Source organism: Hyla sarda, chromosome 6 (assembly GCF_029499605.1).
Source record: "Hyla sarda isolate aHylSar1 chromosome 6, aHylSar1.hap1, whole genome shotgun sequence".
Classification (NCBI taxonomy): Eukaryota; Metazoa; Chordata; class Amphibia; order Anura; family Hylidae; genus Hyla; species Hyla sarda.
The window spans coordinates 106420712-106441366 of NC_079194.1; the positions used below are offsets into that span (position 1 = coordinate 106420712).

At 43.9% G+C, this 20655-nt stretch overlaps 1 protein-coding gene across 1 annotated transcript in view; it reads right to left on the reverse strand.

The window, feature by feature from the left end:
• FRMD4B (FERM domain containing 4B) overlaps positions 1-20225 on the reverse strand; it is a 268753-nt gene extending 248528 nt beyond the window's left edge. The window contains exon 1 of the mRNA XM_056524587.1: positions 19997-20225. The gene's annotated coding sequence lies outside the window, so the exon portion shown is untranslated. The remainder of the gene's footprint in view (positions 1-19996) is intronic.
• Between the last annotated feature and the right edge of the window lie 430 nt (positions 20226-20655).

Sequence of the window (20655 nt, forward strand, 5' to 3'; positions counted from 1 at the left end):
AATGGACAGAATGGTCCAAATACAGAGAAGACGAGAAGACGGCACTCACCATAAAAGAGGAAATCTTTATTCTTCAGTTGCAAAGAGACCCATGCAGGTCAGGGAGTGACACAGACAGCAGGGAGCGTGCAGGACGCACGCTCCCTGCTGTCTGTGTCACTCCCTGACCTGCATGGGTCTCTTTGCAACTGAAGAATAAAGATTTCCCCTATTATGGTGAGTGCCGCCTTCTCGTCTTCTCTGTGTTTGGACCCTTCTGCTGCATCAGATTGAGCACCATCTATCGGGGACTGTTGTGTGTCAGTGGGACAGAACTTACCGCTCACACCAGAGAGCGTCTCCAATGCGCTGGACTTTATAGTCAGCAGTGCCAGCGTATCCTGCTTTTTTCCAAAACTCAATGGACAGAATGTAGTCTACTTGTGACAATGTTTATACCCGAACTTCTACTTTTTTTCTGTCAGACTGAAGAGCACAGTAGGCCCCCGCTTATGGGTGTCCAATAAATAAGCATATATTTGTCTACTGGACTGAACATTGTCACTAGTAGGTCTTGTTCACACACAGCCAATTGTCAAACAGTAAATGGCTCCAGAAGAAAAGCCACTTTTTGCTTATGATCGTTTTGCTTTTTCAGCTGTTTACGGCTCAAATTGAGTCTCAAAAAATTATGTGTGAATATAGCCATAGGTTTCATTTGCTGCAATAAACTCAATGGGCCTGCCACAAGTACACAGCAATATACCTTGGTATACATTTTTGGTTGAAATTCAATGTATACCTCAGCAAAATGTGATGTGACTGAAGCATATATGGATGAAGACTATGGCACTCATCTACTATTGCAAACCAGACATGTTTTGTCGGGTTGTGCGCCAGATTCTGTCACATTGCGCCAGAAATTCTGTCTGTGCCAGAATTGAAAAAACCTTGACTAACTCTCCATTTTGCTAGGAAAATCCGAAAAGGGCCGTGGCCGCTGCGGGAAGGGGGCGTGGTCTCTGAAAAGGGGCGTGCCCCCGACATTTTTACAAAAACCCAACATATTTACTAAGGTTTCCACAGAAAATGAGGTGGATTTGAGCTGAGGAAAACCCGACAGATCAGAGCATGTGTAAAAAAAAGCAAAATGTAGGGAAAGTGGAAAATGTAGGGAAACCTTAGTAAATACTGTGGAAAATAAATTGTAGGGAATTAAAACCCACAAAAAACCTACACAACACTCTTAGTAAATGAGGGCCTATGTTTTTTTGCATTTTTTTACGAGACGCTTTAATGGACAGGAGAAAAAAGTTATTTCTTTTGCATTGTTTAATGATTATAAATATTTTTAAGGGGTCAGAGGAGGAGTTTTACTTTCCAGGTCAATACTTTTGGACTACATCTAGTTCAATTTTTAATTTACATAAACTTTTTTCTTGTCCTTTTTTATACATAAAACTTATGTGAAAGAAATCAAATATACAAAGTTTTCAGAATTAGAAAAAAAACATAGTTTCTTTCTTCCAGAAACAGCTCCACTATTGTCCTCGGTTTGTGTTTTGTATTGCAGCTCATTTCCACTGACGTGAAAGGAGCGGAGTTGTAATACCACACACAACCTGAAGACATGTGTGGCACTCTTTTTGTTAGAAAGTAGCTATGTTTTTGTAATCCTGGATAACCCCTTTAAAGAGTACCTGTCATCAACTAAACTTTCCCTGATCCCCCTCCCCATCTGTCCCTTACTCTAACTATGCCTATCCCTGTGTTTATTGAGGTTTAAAACGCTGTGGAAACACCTTTTTTTATCACTCTTCATTAGCTCAGGAGCACTGTCTTTCTGAGGGGTGGAAGGAGGCGGGTCCCGGCAGGCATGATGTCACCTGAAGCCTGGCCGGGACTCTGCTTCTGCCAGTTTTCCTGTATGCTGCTCTCCCTCTGCAGCAGTGTTTCCCAACCAGGGTACCTCCAGCTGTTGCAAAACTACAACTCCCAGCATGCCCAGACAGCCAACAGCTGTCCGGGCATGCTGGGAGTTGTAGTTTTGCAACAGCTGGAGGCACCCTGGTTGGGAAACACTGCTCTGCAGTGTGCATACAGACTAAGTACAGGGGAGGGACGGCAGCCTCTGTTTCTCTCTCTCCTGTGTCTCTCTGCACTAAAAAGTCAATGCTGAGAACCAGGGGCGGTGGGAGCAATTACAGAGGCAGTAATTAAGAGGAATGTCAGGGGGGGGGGGGGGGGCACAGAGCAGAGAGTGCAGTGAGATAATACAATGTATAAGATAACGTGTGGTGAGGGGCAGGGAGAACACAGAGCAGGGGGGAGGGGCAGGTCACTGGCCTCTGTTATATGAGAGGCATGTGCAGGCTTGTAGCTCACAGTACTGAACTTCCTGTGGAAGGACCAGAGCCCTTTCAGCATTAGTCCTAAAAGCTGTACACTTACTATGAAAAGCATAAGATGCTGCTTGCAGACCAGGCATAGAAGAGTGACCCCTAGTGGCCAAAAGTATAAAATGAAAAAACTGGTATAAATATTAATATTTTTTAATGAAGATATATTACAATATGTCTTCATTAATGATTATGAACAACATATTAAAAGTTTTTGTTGATGACAGGTACTCTTTAACAAACTTGTGGGTTTTCTTCTTGCCCCACCAGAGGACATTTGCTTTAGATTTTAATATTATAATCTAGCATTAAGATAGGACAGCCTAGGAGGCCTTAGTTAGACCTTGGAAATGCCGACTCAAGGCACACTTATTGAAATACACTGCATTAGCCTGTTATCAGCACTGATGGAGAAACAACAAAGGACACTACCTCACTTTGCTTTTTATCTATTATTGCCATACTTACCTTACCATTCCCTCAACAGTTTCTACCTCCTGCTCACTGCTGACACTGGGAATGTGACCAATGCACCCACATAGTAGTGATGCACACAAACACTCACTCAGCCTCAACAATTCCCAAATAGTGTGCTGTAATAATACAGATCCATATATAAATGCCCAATAAGAAACTTTGTCATGAGTCGCTAAGAGATTTCTTCGCAGCAGGTAGGTTGATCTTTAAACATATAGTTTTAATTGCACGGAACATAAAGCCAAAATTTTCTGCACTTATCGCTCTTTAGCAGCTATTTTAATCTTTCCTTCAGACTTCAGAAAACGTGTGTTCTCCAACCAGTAAAGGTGTTAATTAGATCCCACTGTGCTTTTTGTTGAGTAAAAGTTGCGGCGGGCTGGGACAAACAGATATTTATACTGCAGCACAATATGAAATGTACAGAACAAAAATAAGGTGAATGTGCCCTGGTTGCCCTTAGCAACCAATCCGAATTATTCTTTTATTTTCAAAAATGTCCTCCCACACCAATTTGCTCTGGAGTTTTGCTGTGGAAAATATGGCGCAGCAGCCACTTATTATTTTTAATGGGATTCTGCTGCATCATTCACAATACGGAATTTCATGCGGAAATTCCAGATCCCAGACTCTGCTGAATGAAGTGTGAATGAGCCCTAACAGTCAAATAGAGATCACTTTGTTGATCACTACTTCATTATAAAGATTCCCACACACATTAGACAAATAAATCTAATAAAACCATGCAATTTAAAAAAAAAAAAGCTTTTGAAACGACAGGTATGCTTTAACCAAACTGAACGTGCATATTTATAGTAAAGTTGAGATAAATTGTTGTTGGCAAACATATTGTTTTTCCATGTGTATGACCAGCTTAAGAAGGAGTTGTGACAAGTCCTCAAGTGGGTTTATGGTATCATGAACACAACCATATTATGGATTCATGTACTAGTGACCTGTAATAAAGAACCAACAGAAATCTTTTGTGTAATGAGTAGGCTCTAGTTCTGACTTACGGGTTAATTTTCCTGTGTTTGGCTAAAGTATCATGTGCCCTGGCCTATCAGTGGGCTTGGACGTAAAGCCAATTACACCTGTTCTTACCATCCATGCCCTTCTCAGCTACACATAAATACCCAGTCAGTTTGTCTCTCAAGTTTTCTTAGTTCCTCTGCATTAGCTCCTGTATACTCCTTGCTTGTTTTTCCTGTATATTCCGACCTCGGATTGTGACATTACTATTTTCTGCTTATTGATTTGGTACTATTGCTGCAATCTCTTTTTTTGACCACTCTCTATCTGTTGATATGTTTATCCCCTATGCTTTGTTTCTTGGTACTTTACCTGTTCAGTCTTTGTACCCTGACATGCTTTGCTGACATTTGTACTTTGTTTTGTATTATTTGTGGACGTTGTTATGCCCCTGCACTTACTTGGACTGTTCCCAGTAAGGATGTGGGTGAGCTCAGGGCTGCACTTACAAAAAAAAAAAAAAAAAAAAGTATCTTCCCCTTAGACATATGAGGTACCATACCACCATACAATTAATAACCCTTCTATATCACATGTCCGTAAATAAAAGGTGAATCTTTATTGATATATTCTTAAAAGTGTAACAGGTAAGTATTAACAAAGTAATTAAAACCACATTTCCTGTTTTCTCTTTTATGTATTAGTACCGTACATAAATAATTCACAATAGGGTGAATGAAGAACCAGTGATGTTATCTTATCAAACACTGATGTAGATGCCTACTACTCATAGACAATCATAGGCACTCAAATGCCATATTAATAGCACCATATTTAGGAGTAGCAACTGCTTGTACCGCTCACTTCCCCGACCAATCACCAGAACACCTGCGCAGGGACACGTCGGTCCCGCTCTCGGCCTTAGACCACAAATAGAAGGAAAGATTGTCCAGCGCTAGGCATGCAGGTAAAAGCTTGCTTTTATTTGGATAATCCAACAGAAGTCACTGACAGAGGATAATGTCTGACGCGTTTCGCACCTAGGAGCTTAATCGTAGACTGACCAGTCAGTCAGTCTACGATTAAGCACCTCAGACATTGTCCTCTGACCAGTCTACGATTAAGCACCTAGGTGCGAAACGCGTCAGCCATTGTCCTCTGTCAGTGACTTCTGTTGGATTATCCAAATAAAAGCAAGCTTTTACCTGCATGCCTAGCACTGGACAATCTTCCCTTCCATATTTAGGAGTGTTTGCAACAAATATGGGGCTGCACTTATGTAAATGCTCAGTTTCCATTCATATTTGACTTCTAGGGAAGAACCTGATGCTGCACAGAGGAACCATAAGGTTATGCAGCATTTTTAATGTGCATGATGCCTTATAGTCAGAAATATATCAAAGTTAAGACAACAGATAACCTGTATGTTCCAAATGTTTCCTATATACTTTAGTTAAAAAAAAAAAAAAGCTCATAGCCCAAAATAGTTCCAAAAGGAAGCGTTTCCTGTATGCTGCCGGCTTTAAAGTTGACAACTCACAATAACCTGAGTGCTGTCTCCCACTCTGTCATTACGCATAGGAAGAGCCTTTGTGTGACTGCCAGCGAGTCTTAAATAAACATGTCTTTTCTCTTACACAATTAACTTCCAACCGCTGACTTGGAGGATAGAACAAAACCGCAGCGTCACATGGAATAAAGACCTTTTTATACGCACATATGTATATTACCCATTTCTATTCCACACGCTGTCTATTACAGAACAGACGAGTCGCTCGAATATAATCTGTGCTGTTTACATGAACAGGTCTGGAAAGACAAATCGCTTGATAAATGCATGGAGACAATCATCATGAATAAGTCATTACTCGCCTCCAACCTGGGAATACAAAACACTTCATCCATTCCCAAAGGTTCCCTGTTGGGTGGGTCTACTGTATGACAATGTAAGTGCTTTACCCTAGGAAAGGCACATGGTGCTTTTAGCACCTGCTTGGTGTAAAGCTTTTATCGCCACATTGATTTGGACTCTAAAATAAAGATAGTAGAAGAAGAGAATAGACATAATGCCCATTACGTCTCTGTCCTTCAAGTTAATGCTTTACCCACTGGCAAGACAAAGGCTGCCATAAATCTACATAGAGTCTGTCTCACTTGATTTACCTTTTAGGAGCCAGGAGCGGCCTACTGGATTTGTTTATACGTCATGTAGCATGTTCTGTTTAACTGTTCAGGTGGGTATAGAGCTAAAGATTTCTTTCCCTTGCTAGGCACCCTTCCAAAATTTACCTCGAACCATAGATGATCTTTCTAAATCTTCCTCCTATAAAGCTCTCATCCACACCCTCTAAAGCAATCCTGTTTTGAAGAGACCCATAGGCTGTCTATTGAGGTGTTTTTTCAACCAGGGGACCTCCAGCAGCCTCAAAACTACAACTCCCAGTATGCCCGGACAGCCTTCGGCTGTCCAGGCATGCTGGAAGTTGTAGTTTTGAAACAGTTGGAGGCACCCAGTAGGGAAACGCTGTTCTAATGTGTATGAGGACCTCTGAAATGTTGAATTTCAACACCCAATCCTTTTGTTTTTCCTAAGTATACAATGCATTCAGAGGGTTTTCAGACCCTTTTACTTTATAAACATTTTGTTATGTTGCTGTGGTGTCCCGGTACAGGACCTTGTCCTGTCCCTGTCTAAAGTGCCCTCAGTTAAAGTCCCTCCATTCCACAGGGCTCTCCTGCAGGGCTTGCCCCTTGGTCACCTCATATAAATGTATTTGTGTATAGTGTACAAATGTATAGGTCATGTGATATATTATAATGGTTGTATAGATATTTAGGACCTTCCTGGGTCATGTGATAATGTCATGTGATGTACCCAGAGTTCTCTGGGTTCAGGACCTACAGGCTTTGCATCCAATGGGATTAGTCCAGCCCCCTAGTATATAAGGGGCTGCATTCTCTAAATTCTCTCTCTTGTTCCTGCACTCTCTTCCTGCTGGACACCAAAGCAAGCACAATCTGCAAATCAAAATATCTCAATTCATCTCAACTAGGCCAAAGCCTAAATAACCAGCAGCCACTAAAACCGTGAGTTATAAAGCTCTGTTTCCTAAATCCTTGTGACTACTATTCTACTCAACTCATACCATTAGTAGCACAGTGGCCTGCTTAAAGCTAAAGACTATTAGTCCCAGCAAAGCCTGTGAGGAACCTGCATCCCAGTTATCTCAGGAGAGACTGTATGTTTACAAAGACTGTTTGCATAAGACGCACCCTGGCGTCACGACAAACCAAGGGTTAATACCACCAGACCCTAAAACACTATTGCCTCACCCAGATCACCACATTGCAGCCTTGTGTAAAACCAGGTTTTCCCTACATAGTAACATAGTTTGTAAGGTTGAAAAAAGACAAGAGTCCATAGAGTTCAACCTAGCAGAGAAAAAAAAGGGAAAAAGGCGATATGCGCCCCTGGTGAAGTACATCAAAGTGGTATAATAGAGGTAGATGGATAACCACTTACCAAGTAGGGTTGCGCTCAGAGCACAACACCTAAGAAGACATCTAGGGTATAGCTGGGAACCTGCAGTATTAGCTTCGCTAGCCTGGTAGACAGACAATTCAGGGAAAACAAACTTGAGCTTTTGCTGGGCGCTGGTTCACCAAGGTAGAAATTTGGACACAGTTACAAGTCCATATGGTTTATTATTGCACTAAAATAACGCGTTTCCGGTCCGAACAGGACCCTTCCTCAGGTATGGTGCTTACAGGTAACAGACAAGTGAGACACTGAAATACCCTTGTTGTGTCTGGTAATGGTCACATCAATTAGGGTATTCACAGACAATTCAGGGTTTTTGTTAAAGAAATAAAAACATCCAAAATGTATCAATTTGCATTAAAGTGCTATTCCGGGATTTTTTTTTTATTTGACTATGCTACAGGGGCTGTAAAGTTAGTGTAGTTCATAATATAGTGTCTTTACCTGTGTGTGACAGTTTTCTCACAATTCTTATGTGATTTTCACCCCAATATTTATTTTTAACAGCATACAAAATGACTGCTGTCTCGGATTTTTCCTAGCTTGCAATGCGGTTGAGACCTGACTCACTAGTCAGCTGATGACAGGGAGCCCGTCTGCTTCAATGGGTGGAGGGATCAATCTGCAACTAATGCAACAGCTGTAGGCATCCTGTTTCAATGGGTGGGGTAGCTGATGTGTGGGAAGGAGGAAAATGGTATCATGGGATTTGTAGGCAAACAAGAAAACTGAAAACAGGAAATACAAGTTCACAGAAAGCTAGCCACAGTGTTATGGTAATCTCACAGCATAGCCATTTAGCCCAAGACAAGCGCAGATCCTTCCTAAGCATGTCCATTACTGTCTGCCAGGTACGTACTAAAATCACCTTATGCTGGATAACCCCTTTAAGACAAGTGTTGACATTAAAACATGTATTAAGACATATCAGCAAAACTTTAAAAGCACAATGGTTTTTCTTTAAAATAGGACCAGTGCATCCCTCCTAGTAAGTGTTTTGAGTGACTTGTATTGTAACTATAGTGATGGCATATGCCTGGAACTAGCGAGCCTTTCGCTGTTGGTATAGGTGCTGTTATATACGAGGCGCCGGAGAGATGGGGGCAAGGATCGCTGGTGTGCGATCTCTAATACTTGTTGTATGTCAGAGGCAGTGCTACATAGCCGTAGCGCAGCTAGTGGTGGGCGGGGTTATCCGTTTACATAAATGTATCGTGGAGGAAATCCTTTAGTGCTCTGTTCACTGGCCAGAGCGATATGCAGCAGTGGCGTGCCTAGAGGCGGGCGCAGTTAGCTGTTTGCATTTGTGTATTGCGGAGGAGATCCTTTAGTGCTGCTCGCTGGCCAGAGCGATATGCAGCAGTGGCAAGGCTAGAAGGAGTGGAGATAACAACATCAGAAGTGGCTAATAGTTGGCAAGGGGAGAAAATGGCCCGGGCCTGGTTCCAGGTGTATACCATCGCTATAGTTACAATACTAGTCACTCAAAACACTTACTAGGAGGGATACACTGGTCCTATTTTAAAGAAAAACCATTGTGCTTTTAAAGGGGTTATCCAGCATAAGGTGATTTTAGTACGTACCTGGCAGACAGTAATGGACATGCTTAGGAAGGATCTGCCCTTGTCTTGGGGATAGAGGACTATGTTCTGAGATTACCTTAACACTGTGGCTAGCTGTTTGTGAACTAGTATTTCCTGTTTGACTTTTCTTTTTTTGACTACAAATCCCACAATTCCATCTTCCTCCCTCCCACACATTAGCCACCTCACCCATTGAAACATAAATGAGCTGCATCCATTCAAATCAGTGTGGTTTTCAATCAGGGTGCCTACAGCTGTTGCATTAGTTGCAGATTGATCCCTCCACCCATTGAAGCAGACAGGCTCCCTGTCATCAGCTGACTAGTGAGTCAGGTCTTGGCCGCATTGCAAGCTGGGAAAAATCTGAGACAACAGTCATTTTGTATGCTGTTAAAAATAAATATTGGGGGGAAAATCACAGATGAATTGTGTGAAAACCGTCACACACAGGTACAGACACTATATTATGAATGACACTAACTTTACAGCCCCTGTAGCATAATCAAATAAAAAAAAAAAAAATCCTGGAATACCCCTTTAAAGTTTTGCTGATATGTTCTAATACATGTTTTACATGTCAACACTTGTCTTAATGCAAATTGATACATTTTGGATGTTTTTATAATTTTAACAAAAATCCTGAATTATCTGTGAATACCCTAGTTGATGTGACGTTTACCAGACGCTGCAAGGGTATTTCAGTGTCTCACTTGTATGTTACTTGTAAGCACCATACCTGAGGAAGGGTCCTGTTCAGACCAGAAACGCTTTGTTTTAGTGCAATCAAAAACCTTTTGGACTTGTAATTGTGTCCAAATTTCTACCTTGGTGAACCAGCGCCCAACAAAAGCTCAAGTTTGTTTTTCCTGAATAGAGTTCAACCTAAAACCCTACTGTGTTGATCCAGAGGAAGGCAAAAAAAAAAAAAAAAAAAACATGAGGCTGATGCCAACTGCCCCATGACAGAGGAAAAATTTCTTCCCGACCCCAATATGGTGATCAGAATAAATCCCTGGATCAACATTCTATCCCCATAAATCTAGTATCCATAACCTCTTATGTTATTACTCTCTAGAAAACCCTTGAACTTGTTTAATGAGTCAGACATCACAACATCATGCGGGAGAGTGTTCCATAGTCACACTACTCTTACAGTAAAGAATCTCTGTCTGTGAAGGTGGTGAAACCATCTTTCCTCTAGATGTAAAGGATGCCCTTTTGTTATGGTTATCGGCCTAGGTATAAAAAGATCCCTACAAAGATCTTTACTGTCCATTTATATATTTGTACATTGTGATTAAATCGCCCCTAAGAGATCTTTTCTCTAAACTAAGTAACCCCAAGCTTGATAACCTGTCTTGGCACTGTAATCCTCCCACACATCAATCATCTTTGTTGCCCTCCTCTGCACCCTCTCCAGTTCAGCCATGTCCTTCTTATACAGGTGAAATTAGAAAAATTTGAATATTGTGCAAAGTTCCTTTAATTCAGTAATGCAACTTAAAAGGTGAAACTAATATATGAGAGAGACTCATAACATGCAAAGCAAGATAATTTAAGCCGCGATTTGTCATAATTGTGATGATTATGGCTTACAGCTCATGAAAACCCCAAAGCCCCCCAATTACTATGATTTGGGAGCCATGTCATCTGATAGTGTTGGTCCACTGTGCTTCATTAAGTCCAGGGTCAACGCATCCTTATACCAGGAGATTTTGGAGCACTTCATGCTTCCTTTCCTTTTAAGTTGCATTAATGAAATACAATGGACTTTTGCACGATATTCACATTTTTCAAGTTTCACCAGTATACAGGTGCCCAGAATTGGACACAATACTCCATATCTGACTAGTGATTTATACAGCGGCAAAACTATGTCCTTGTCACGTGCCTCTATGCCTCTTTTGATACATCCCATGACTTTGTTAGCCTTGGCAGGCGCTGCCTGGCTTTACTGTCCATCAGTACCCCCAAGTCTTTTCAGTAGAAGTTTGATAATAATCTTATTATTTAGCACATAATTGTACATTTTGTTTTAATGGCCCAAGTGCATAACCTTAAAGGAGAACTCCAGACCATAAAAATTGTCCCCCATAGTGCCGGCAGTAAAATAATAAAGATGTACATACCTTCCTCCGCTCCCCCGGGGCCTCCGGTAACCGGCTTCGGTCTCCGCCGCAATCCACTTCCTGGTTGCCGGTGGTCGGATGAATCAGCCAATCACCAGTCGCAGCGCAGTCCGACTCGGCCAGCGATAGGCTGAGCGGCAGTGTGAAAACGCTTCAGGACACAAAATTCTTCATTACCCTGGCACGTGCGGCCGGGGCTGAAAACGTCACACTGCTGCTCAGCCTATCGCCGGCCGAGTTGGACTGCGCTGCGACTGGTGATTGGCTGATTCATCTGACCACCGGCAACCATTAAGTGGATTGCGGCGGAGACCGGAGCCGGTTACCGGAGGCCCCGGGGGAGCGGAGGAAGGTACCTACATCTTTATTTTTTTACTGCCGGCACAATGGGGGACAATTTTTATGGTCTGGAGTTCTCCATTAATTTTACTCACATTCAACTTGATTGGCCATGTCTTTGCCCAAGCCTCCAGCTTCCCCAGATCCCTCTGTAATATTATGTTATCATCCTCTGTAGTATTCATCCTAACCAGTTTGGTGTTATCTGCAAATATAGACATTCCCTCTACAAGGTCATTAATAAACATATTGAAAAGAAGTGGACACAGTACTGACCCCTGTGGTCCCCACTAATAACTATCACCCAACCAGAGTAAGTTTCACTGATCTGCTCACCCTCTGCTTCCTGTCACTAAGCCAGTTGCTAACCCATTTACATATGTCCTCCCCCAGTCCCAGCATCTTCATTTTATTTACTAACCCTGCACTCATTTACCCATGAGAAAGTGAAAACTAATTTAAAAAAAGGAAAAACTCCCATTGTGCATGGACATATGTATTCAGACCCTTTGCTATGACTTAATATTTAGCTTTGAGGGCCTCCCATTTCTCCTGATCATCCCTGAAATGTTTTTCCACCTTGACCTGAGTAATTTGTGGTTAATTCAGGTAATTGGACATTATCTGGAAAGACACAGCTCTCACAGCTGACAATGTATATCAGACCAAAAACCATATCAGAGCTAAATATTCAAATCCAGGTGTGCCAACCATTATACCCAAAGAGACTGGATGCTGTAATCGTTGCCAAAGGGGATTCAACTCTATACTGCGTAAAGGGTCTGAATACTTGTCAATGTAATATTTTAGTTTTTTCTTTTTAGTAAATTAGTAAAGATTTGTAACATTCTTGTCACGATGCCGGCTGGCAGGTAGTGGACCCTCTGTGCCAGAGAGGGATTGGCGTGGACCGTGCTAGTGGACCGGTTCTAAGCCACTACTGGTTTTCACCAGAGCCCGCCGCAAAGCGGGATGGTCTTGCTGCGGCGGTAGTGACCAGGTCGTATCCACTAGCAACGGCTCACCTCTCTGGCTGCTGAAGATAGGCGCGGTACAAGGGAGTAGGCAGAAGCAAGGTCGGACGTAGCAGAAGGTCGGGGCAGGCAGCAAGGATCGTAGTCAGGGGCAACGGCAGAAGGTCTGGAAACACTGGCAAGGAACACACAAGGAACGCTTTCACTGGCACTAAGGCAACAAGATCCGGCAAGGGAGTGCAAGGGAAGTGAGGTAATATAGGGAAGTGCACAGGTGAAAACCCTAATTGGAACCACTGCGCCAATCAGCGGCGCAGTGGCCCTTTAAATCGCAGAGACCCGGCGCGCGCGCGCCCTAGGGAGCGGGGCCGCGCGCGCCGGGACAGAACAGACGGGGAGCGAGTCAGGTAGGGGAGCCGGGGTGCGCATCGCGAGCGGGCGCTACCCGCATCGCGAATCGCATCCCGGCTGGCAGCAGGATCGCAGCGCCCCGGGTCAGAGGACGTGACCGGAGCGCTGCAGCGGAGGGAGTGAAGCGAGCGCTCCGGGGAGGAGCGGGGACCCGGAGCGCTCGGCGTAACAGTACCCCCCCCCTTGGGTCTCCCCCTCTTCTTGGAGCCTGAGAACCTGAGGAGCAGACTTTTGTCAAGGATGTTGTCCTCAGGTTCCCAGGATCTCTCTTCAGGACCACAACCCTCCCAGTCCACTAAAAAAAATTTTTTCCCTCTGACCTTTTTGGCAGCCAAAATTTCCTTGACCGAGAAGACGTCCGAGGAGCCGGAAACAGGAGTGGGAGGAACAGATTTGGGAGAAAAACGGTTGAGGATGAGTGGTTTGAGAAGAGAGACGTGAAAGGCATTAGGGATACGAAGAGAAGGAGGAAGAAGAAGTTTATAAGAGACAGGATTAATTTGACACAAAATTTTGAAAGGACCAAGATAGCGTGGTCCCAACTTGTAGCTAGGGACACGGAAGCGGACATATTTAGCGGAGAGCCATACCTTGTCTCCAGGGGAAAAAACGGGGGGAGCTCTTCTTTTCTTATCCGCGAACCTCTTCATGCGTGAAGAAGCCTGTAAGAGAGAATTTTGGGTCTCTCTCCATATAATGGAAAGGTCACGAGAAATTTCATCCACAGCGGGCAGACCAGAGGGCAAGGGGGTAGGGAGGGGGGGAAGAGGGTGACGGCCGTACACCACGAAAAATGGGGATTTGGAGGAAGATTCAGAGACCCTGAAGTTATACGAGAATTCGGCCCATGGAAGGAGATCTGCCCAGTCATCCTGGCGGGAGGAAACAAAATGTCGCAAATAATCACCCAGGATCTGGTTAATTCTTTCTACTTGTCCATTGGACTGGGGATGATATGCAGAGGAAAAATTTAATTTAATCTTGAGTTGTTTACAGAGAGCTCTCCAGAATTTAGACACGAATTGGACCCCTCTATCCGAGACAATCTGCGTAGGCAACCCGTGAAGACGAAAAATGTGTACAAAAAATTGTTTAGCCAACTGAGGCGCAGAAGGAAGACCAGGAAGAGGGATGAAATGTGCCATTTTGGAGAATCGATCAACGACCACCCAAATAACGGTGTTGCCACGGGAAGGGGGTAAATCAGTAATAAAATCCATACCAATCAGAGACCAAGGCTGTTCGGGGACAGGCAGAGGGTGAAGAAAACCAGCGGGCTTCTGGCGAGGAGTCTTATCCCGGGCACAGATAGTGCAGGCTCGCACAAAGTCCCCAACATCCGTCTCCAGAGTCGGCCACCAATAGAAGCGGGAGATGAGTTGCACAGTCCAAAGGGCATGACCAGATACTCAAAGTGTCCATCTCTGGTGTTAAATGCCGTTTTCCACTCGTCCCCCTCTCTGATGCGGATGAGGTTATAGGCGCCTCTTAAGTCTAATTTAGTGAAGATGTGGGCACCTTGGAGGCGATCAAAGAGTTCAGAGATGAGGGGTAAGGGGTAGCGGTTCTTAACCGTGATTTTATTAAGACCGCGGTAGTCAATGCAAGGACGTAGGGAGCCATCTTTTTTGGACACAAAGAAAAATCCGGCTCCGGCAGGAGAGGAGGATTTACGGATAAAGCCCTTTTTTAGATTCTCCTGGACGTATTCGGACATGGCAAGAGTCTCTGGGGCAGAGAGAGGATAAATTCTGCCCCGGGGTGGAGTAGTACCCGGGAGGAGGTCGATAGGGCAATCATAAGGCCTGTGAGGAGGTAGAGTCTCAGCTTGTTTTTTGCAGAAAACATCCGCGAAGTCCATATAGGCCTTAGGGAGACCGGTTACTGGAGGAACCACAGAGTTACGGCAAGGGTTACTGGGAACATTGGGAAAGAAAGCCACGGCAAAACTTAGAGTCCCCATCAAATTTATCCGGCAAGGATAAGCGTATCCCAGGAGCGGCCACTCGCTGCGGAGGAGGTGCAGGAGCTGGCGGAGGAGATGATTGCTGAAGCTGTGGTAGTAACTGTTGTAGCATAACGGTCAGTTGAGACAGCTGTTGGCCTTGTTGCGCTATCTGTTGTGACTGCTGGGCGACCACCGTGGTGAGGTCAGCGACAACTGGCAGAGGAACTTCAGCGGGATCCATGGCCGGATCTACTGTCACGATGCCGGCTGGCAGGTAGTGGACCCTCTGTGCCAGAGAGGGATTGGCGTGGACCGTGCTAGTGGACCGGTTCTAAGCCACTACTGGTTTTCACCAGAGCCCGCCGCAAAGCGGGATGGTCTTGCTGCGGCGGTAGTGACCAGGTCGTATCCACTAGCAACGGCTCACCTCTCTGGCTGCTGAAGATAGGCGCGGTACAAGGGAGTAGGCAGAAGCAAGGTCGGACGTAGCAGAAGGTCGGGGCAGGCAGCAAGGATCGTAGTCAGGGGCAACGGCAGAAGGTCTGGAAACACTGGCAAGGAACACACAAGGAACGCTTTCACTGGCACTAAGGCAACAAGATCCGGCAAGGGAGTGCAAGGGAAGTGAGGTAATATAGGGAAGTGCACAGGTGAAAACCCTAATTGGAACCACTGCGCCAATCAGCGGCGCAGTGGCCCTTTAAATCGCAGAGACCCGGCGCGCGCGCGCCCTAGGGAGCGGGGCCGCGCGCGCCGGGACAGAACAGACGGGGAGCGAGTCAGGTAGGGGAGCCGGGGTGCGCATCGCGAGCGGGCGCTACCCGCATCGCGAATCGCATCCCGGCTGGCAGCAGGATCGCAGCGCCCCGGGTCAGAGGACGTGACCGGAGCGCTGCAGCGGAGGGAGTGAAGCGAGCGCTCCGGGGAGGAGCGGGGACCCGGAGCGCTCGGCGTAACAATTCTGTTTTCACTTGTCACTCACTTTGTCATTATGGGGTATTGAGTGCAGAATGACGGGGGAAAGTTGATTTTTTATTTTATTTTAGCACAAGGCCACAATACAACAAAAATAGTAAAAGGGCCTGAAGACTTTCCAGATGCATTGTAAGCCACTGCCAGAGAAATCTGGCAGTGGCTTTCTCTTCTCTCCCTTTTGGAAACACAGAAAGACTCACGTATGACGAAAAATCCAGAACGGCTTTGAAACGCGTTGCGTGGATCCTTTGTGTGCAATAAATTTACCCATATATACTTCTTGTGGCAGCGCGATTCATCTCCCTTTTCTTGGATCTCCTTTTATCTATATTTGCGCCTGGACGCTGGGAGCCGCAGCAGCCGCGATTACAGGATTCCTGATCAAGCGCATTGAGTGTTGTGCCTCCATTCGCACAACTCGCATATAGGTGAGTGCGTTTTGATTGGGCTCTTCACTATCTCATCCATCAGGTTTCATCCAGGGACGCGCGCCCTGTTCTCTTTTGTATATATCCTTCCTATGAGACAGGGTGTTACAAGAATGCTATTTATTTCAATGGCCAGCCATTTCTATTCTAGAAAACAATTAATTGTTCTGCCTATCCATTCCATCAATTCCTAAAGGTGTATTTAAGATGATGGAAAAGCAGACAACCCCATCCAAATGAACATAGACATCAGATTTTGTTGTTGGATCTACCGTTGAATGATGGGATCATCGAGAAATATAATGCTGTTGAAGCCCGGTAGATTCATAGTCAAGGGCCATTGGTGAAAACATGGATTCAGCATGGTCAATGGTTGCTGTCTATTCTTTTGGTTCCAGTGTTGCTTAGCTATAGATTTAAGAAAGTTTACCCCAGGGCTGATCATGCGTGTTTTTTTTTTTTCTTCATTTTGCCCCAGGGTAGACTGACTGTTGAGCAAATGTGATTCCGCTAGTCTACAGCAAGAACAAAGGATTACAAGGAAATAGAAACCAAACATGTCTCAGATCTGTGGCCAGCCAATATAAGTCATTCAACAATAAACATTAAAGGAGATCTCTGGCAAAAATGAACTTATCTCCTATCCTAGGGGATAAGTAGCTGATCGTGGGGGGTTCGACTGCTGGGCTCCCCCGCAATCAACGGGATGGGACCCGGCACCCATAAAAATGAATGGCACGCGTGCAGTCTACTGGTAGACGACACACGCTCCTCAATGTGAGCGCCAGGGTCCCATCCTGGAGATTGCAATCTCCAGGATGAGACCCGGGTGCTTTCGGTCGGACACCCCACAATAAGCTACTTATCCCTTATCCTGTGGATAGGGGTTTAAGTTAATTTTCGCCGTAGTACTCCTTTAATGGCAAATCAATTTCATAAGGAAGGTGACTGCTGGGAGCCTCCATGACCCATGCCGGTGTGGTCACTAACTGATGAAGTTCATGAGAGATATGGAAATATCTCAGTCAAAGTTTAATGAGCAACACAGCTTAAGACTTGTTGATAAGCTGCACGGAAAATGCTTCAGCTTCCTTCCTTGGAAGCCAAACAACTTCCTAATATTTTAACCCATATCTAAAATATGGAGAAGTATTAAACAGCATAGTAGGGAATTACAAGACAAGCAATTCCCAGTGATACAGTAAATCTATTACCTGCTGCTTTCATGAGTGGTGGAGATTTCAGTAAGGTTGGATTCACACCACGTTTCTGCAATACAGTTCCCGTTTACATTTTCAATTTAAAAACCGTACGGAACCGTATTGAAAACCGTATGCATTGACTCTCAATTGAAAACAGTATGGAACCGTACTGAAAACCGTATACATTGACTCTCCATTGAAAACCGTATGACAAAAAATGCATCAGGTTGTGCCCGTTTTGCATCCTGTACAGTTTTTTTCCCGTACCCAAAACCGTTGCCTACCACGTTTTTTGGTCTGGGTGAAAAAATGTATTGAAACGTATACTTTTTTTTTAAACATGGGAGTCAATGGGAACCGTACAGAACTGTATGTGTGTACGGTTCCATCCGGTTTTCACTATATTTTTTTTTGACTTTGCACAGTTGTTTTTCTTGGAATTTCAATCAAAGAAGTGAAACTTTATTCATAATAGAGTGAAGAAAAAAAAAACGTATAAGGTTTTTTTCTTAAAAAACGGATGCAACCGGACATCATTTTTCAAACCGTATACGGATAAAAATTTGTAAACACGTTTTGATACAGTTTAGTCAGGTTTTGAGGAATCCGTTTTTTTTTTTTTTTTTATCAAAAACCTGAGACGGGAACTGTATTGCAAAAACATGGTGTGAACCTAGCCTAATAAAGGAGAGCACTTGTGGGGAATACAAATTCCCTGCAACTACGTTCTTGATGCCATCAACAGAATCCTGAAGCTGTTTACAGTACCCGCTACATCAGTGGTCTCAAACTGTGGCCCTCCAGATGTTGCAAAACTTCAACACCCAGTATGCCCAGACAGCCAACGGCTGTCTGGGCATGCTGGGAGTTGATGTTTTGCAACATCTGGAGGGCCACAGTTTGAGACCACTGTGCTACATGGTGGGCAGAAGTGGTAACAAACTAAGCAGAAGGCCCCACTGTCACCCTTTTCTATAATCTGAATTAAATCACCTCCTCATCATAGAAATAACAGGCAATTGCTGACATTGATGAACACCTACAAATAATCCCCTATCGTAATACATACAAAAATTGACGTTAATAAACACACTTTATGGAACAACTTCCTAAAATTTAAAATAAGGTTTACAGGGGCATTGCTGACATTGCGGTTCCCTAATATATTCTTCAAATTGACTCTATTAATGCCAGACTGCTATTACATACACAAGCAAATTTCTCCAGTCTGGCAAAGCGGCACAGGTAGGGTATACGGTAGATAAGCAGGTACTGCACCTGACATAATACCACAAAACAGTGCTTCTTCAAGAAAACTTCACACACACTGCAAAACCCCAGTACAGCAGACAAAGAAGACCGAGGGGACTGAACTGCCCGGCCAATGTGACAAGCTGCATTAGAAATAGCGTGAATCAAGACATTTAACCCTTTGTGGCCTGCGGCGACCTCAGCTGCGCGACAAACCCCGCCGGGACGTCAAACCACTACCCCATACATCGAACAAATGAGCAACGGATAGCGGAGGAGTCTCCCCTCCGAACGGAGGGATTGCAGAGCCTGTGAGCGCACGTCCCCCCGTCCGCAGTCAGAACCCACTCGCAATCTCTAATTAAGTCGCTTTCGCTAAACTATAAACCCCATCACTATGGAGAAAGGCGAAAATAACACAGAAAGTGTGTGAGTGCCAAAGACCAACACGAAGAAGGAGCAGGACAACATGAGAAACCTCAAAACGTTATATATATATATATATATATATATATATATATATATATCTCATGTGTATAAATATTATTTATATATGATGTATTTTTGCATGTATGTTGTTGTTTTTATTTATATATGTTGTTGTTTTTATTTATTTATACCAAGCTGATTCCAACTCCTAAATATTATATAAATTTACAGTATAGTACTGAACATAAATATAATACGAAGAAGGAGCAGAACAACATGAGAAACCTCCAAACATTATATGTATATCATGTGTATAAATATTATTTATATATGATGTATTTTTGCGTGTATGTTGTTGTTTTTATCTATTGTTGTTATTTATACATGTTGTTGTTTTTATTTATTTATACCAAGCTGATTCCAACTCCTAAATATTATATAAATTTACAGCATAGTACTGAACATAACTATTATAATAATAATAATAGTAATAATACTCTGTAATCCACCGTATATATGTAGTTAGGGCAGGGTCAGGTTTCTGTGTTTGTTACATTGTGTCTCTCTGGGTTAATTGATTCTCTCAGTCCATTGATAACAGTTTAGTGATGAGGCAGGACAGGCTTACAATACAGCACTGAGTTCTCCCTTGTCATCTTTTAGAGAGGATGCTGTACAAATGATATGCCCCCCAGCTAACTGGTTTCTAGACAATGGGCATCCCTTGAGAGTCTCTCAGTAACCCTGTGGCAGTCCCATGGTGAAAATACATGCATTGTCCTAAGCAGCACTATTCATCATGTATAATGTAACTAAAGCAGAGGGGGAGACAGCTATCAACAAGCAGCACATACAATCAATATATGCAAAATCTATACATGTAAATGTACTGGCTCAATATGTGCACTCAGTAAGAGGATACTCTGCCTGCTGTATATACAACAAAAATAAGAGCTTACCTCTTTGTTGTTTAGCAGGTCCTCTATAGAGACTTATGGTCCTTGTACTCACAAGCTCCCCTGGCTTGCAGCTACACATGGGGTGCACTCCAGGGTTAGGAGGTGCAGTCAGTAGCACTTGATGTGTATAGAGTATTGTACACATACACCAGTGAATGCACCACGCCTCTACATCCAGCACTGGCTTATTATTCCCTCAATTGCTGTCTGTCTCCACTACACAAAGCCACACCAGCCTCTCCTCCCCTCCTCAGCTGCTGCATGGAGAGATAGATCTGCCTGTCACACCACTCACTGCAATACAATCCCTGCCTGCCTGCATGTCACAGCTCAGGGGATGCCCCACTCCTTGTAGGCACAGCCCCCCTCCCCTCCCACATAGAGAACCCCACATCATTGATCCTGCTGGTTACCACTGCTGCAGAATCTATATATTATACAGGCAGGGATGGAAATCACCACTGCAATAGCCAAGTGCATAGCCCTGGCTTCTGAAATGTGCAGTCTGGGCTGGATAAGAAATATAAAGGGGTGTTACATCACAGAGATAATGTATGTGGGAATCATCGGGAGTTAAATTAAAATATATTGAAATATATATATATATTTGTGATTGCCCATGCCTTTGTAAGTTAGTCCGTGTTACACACTCATAGATA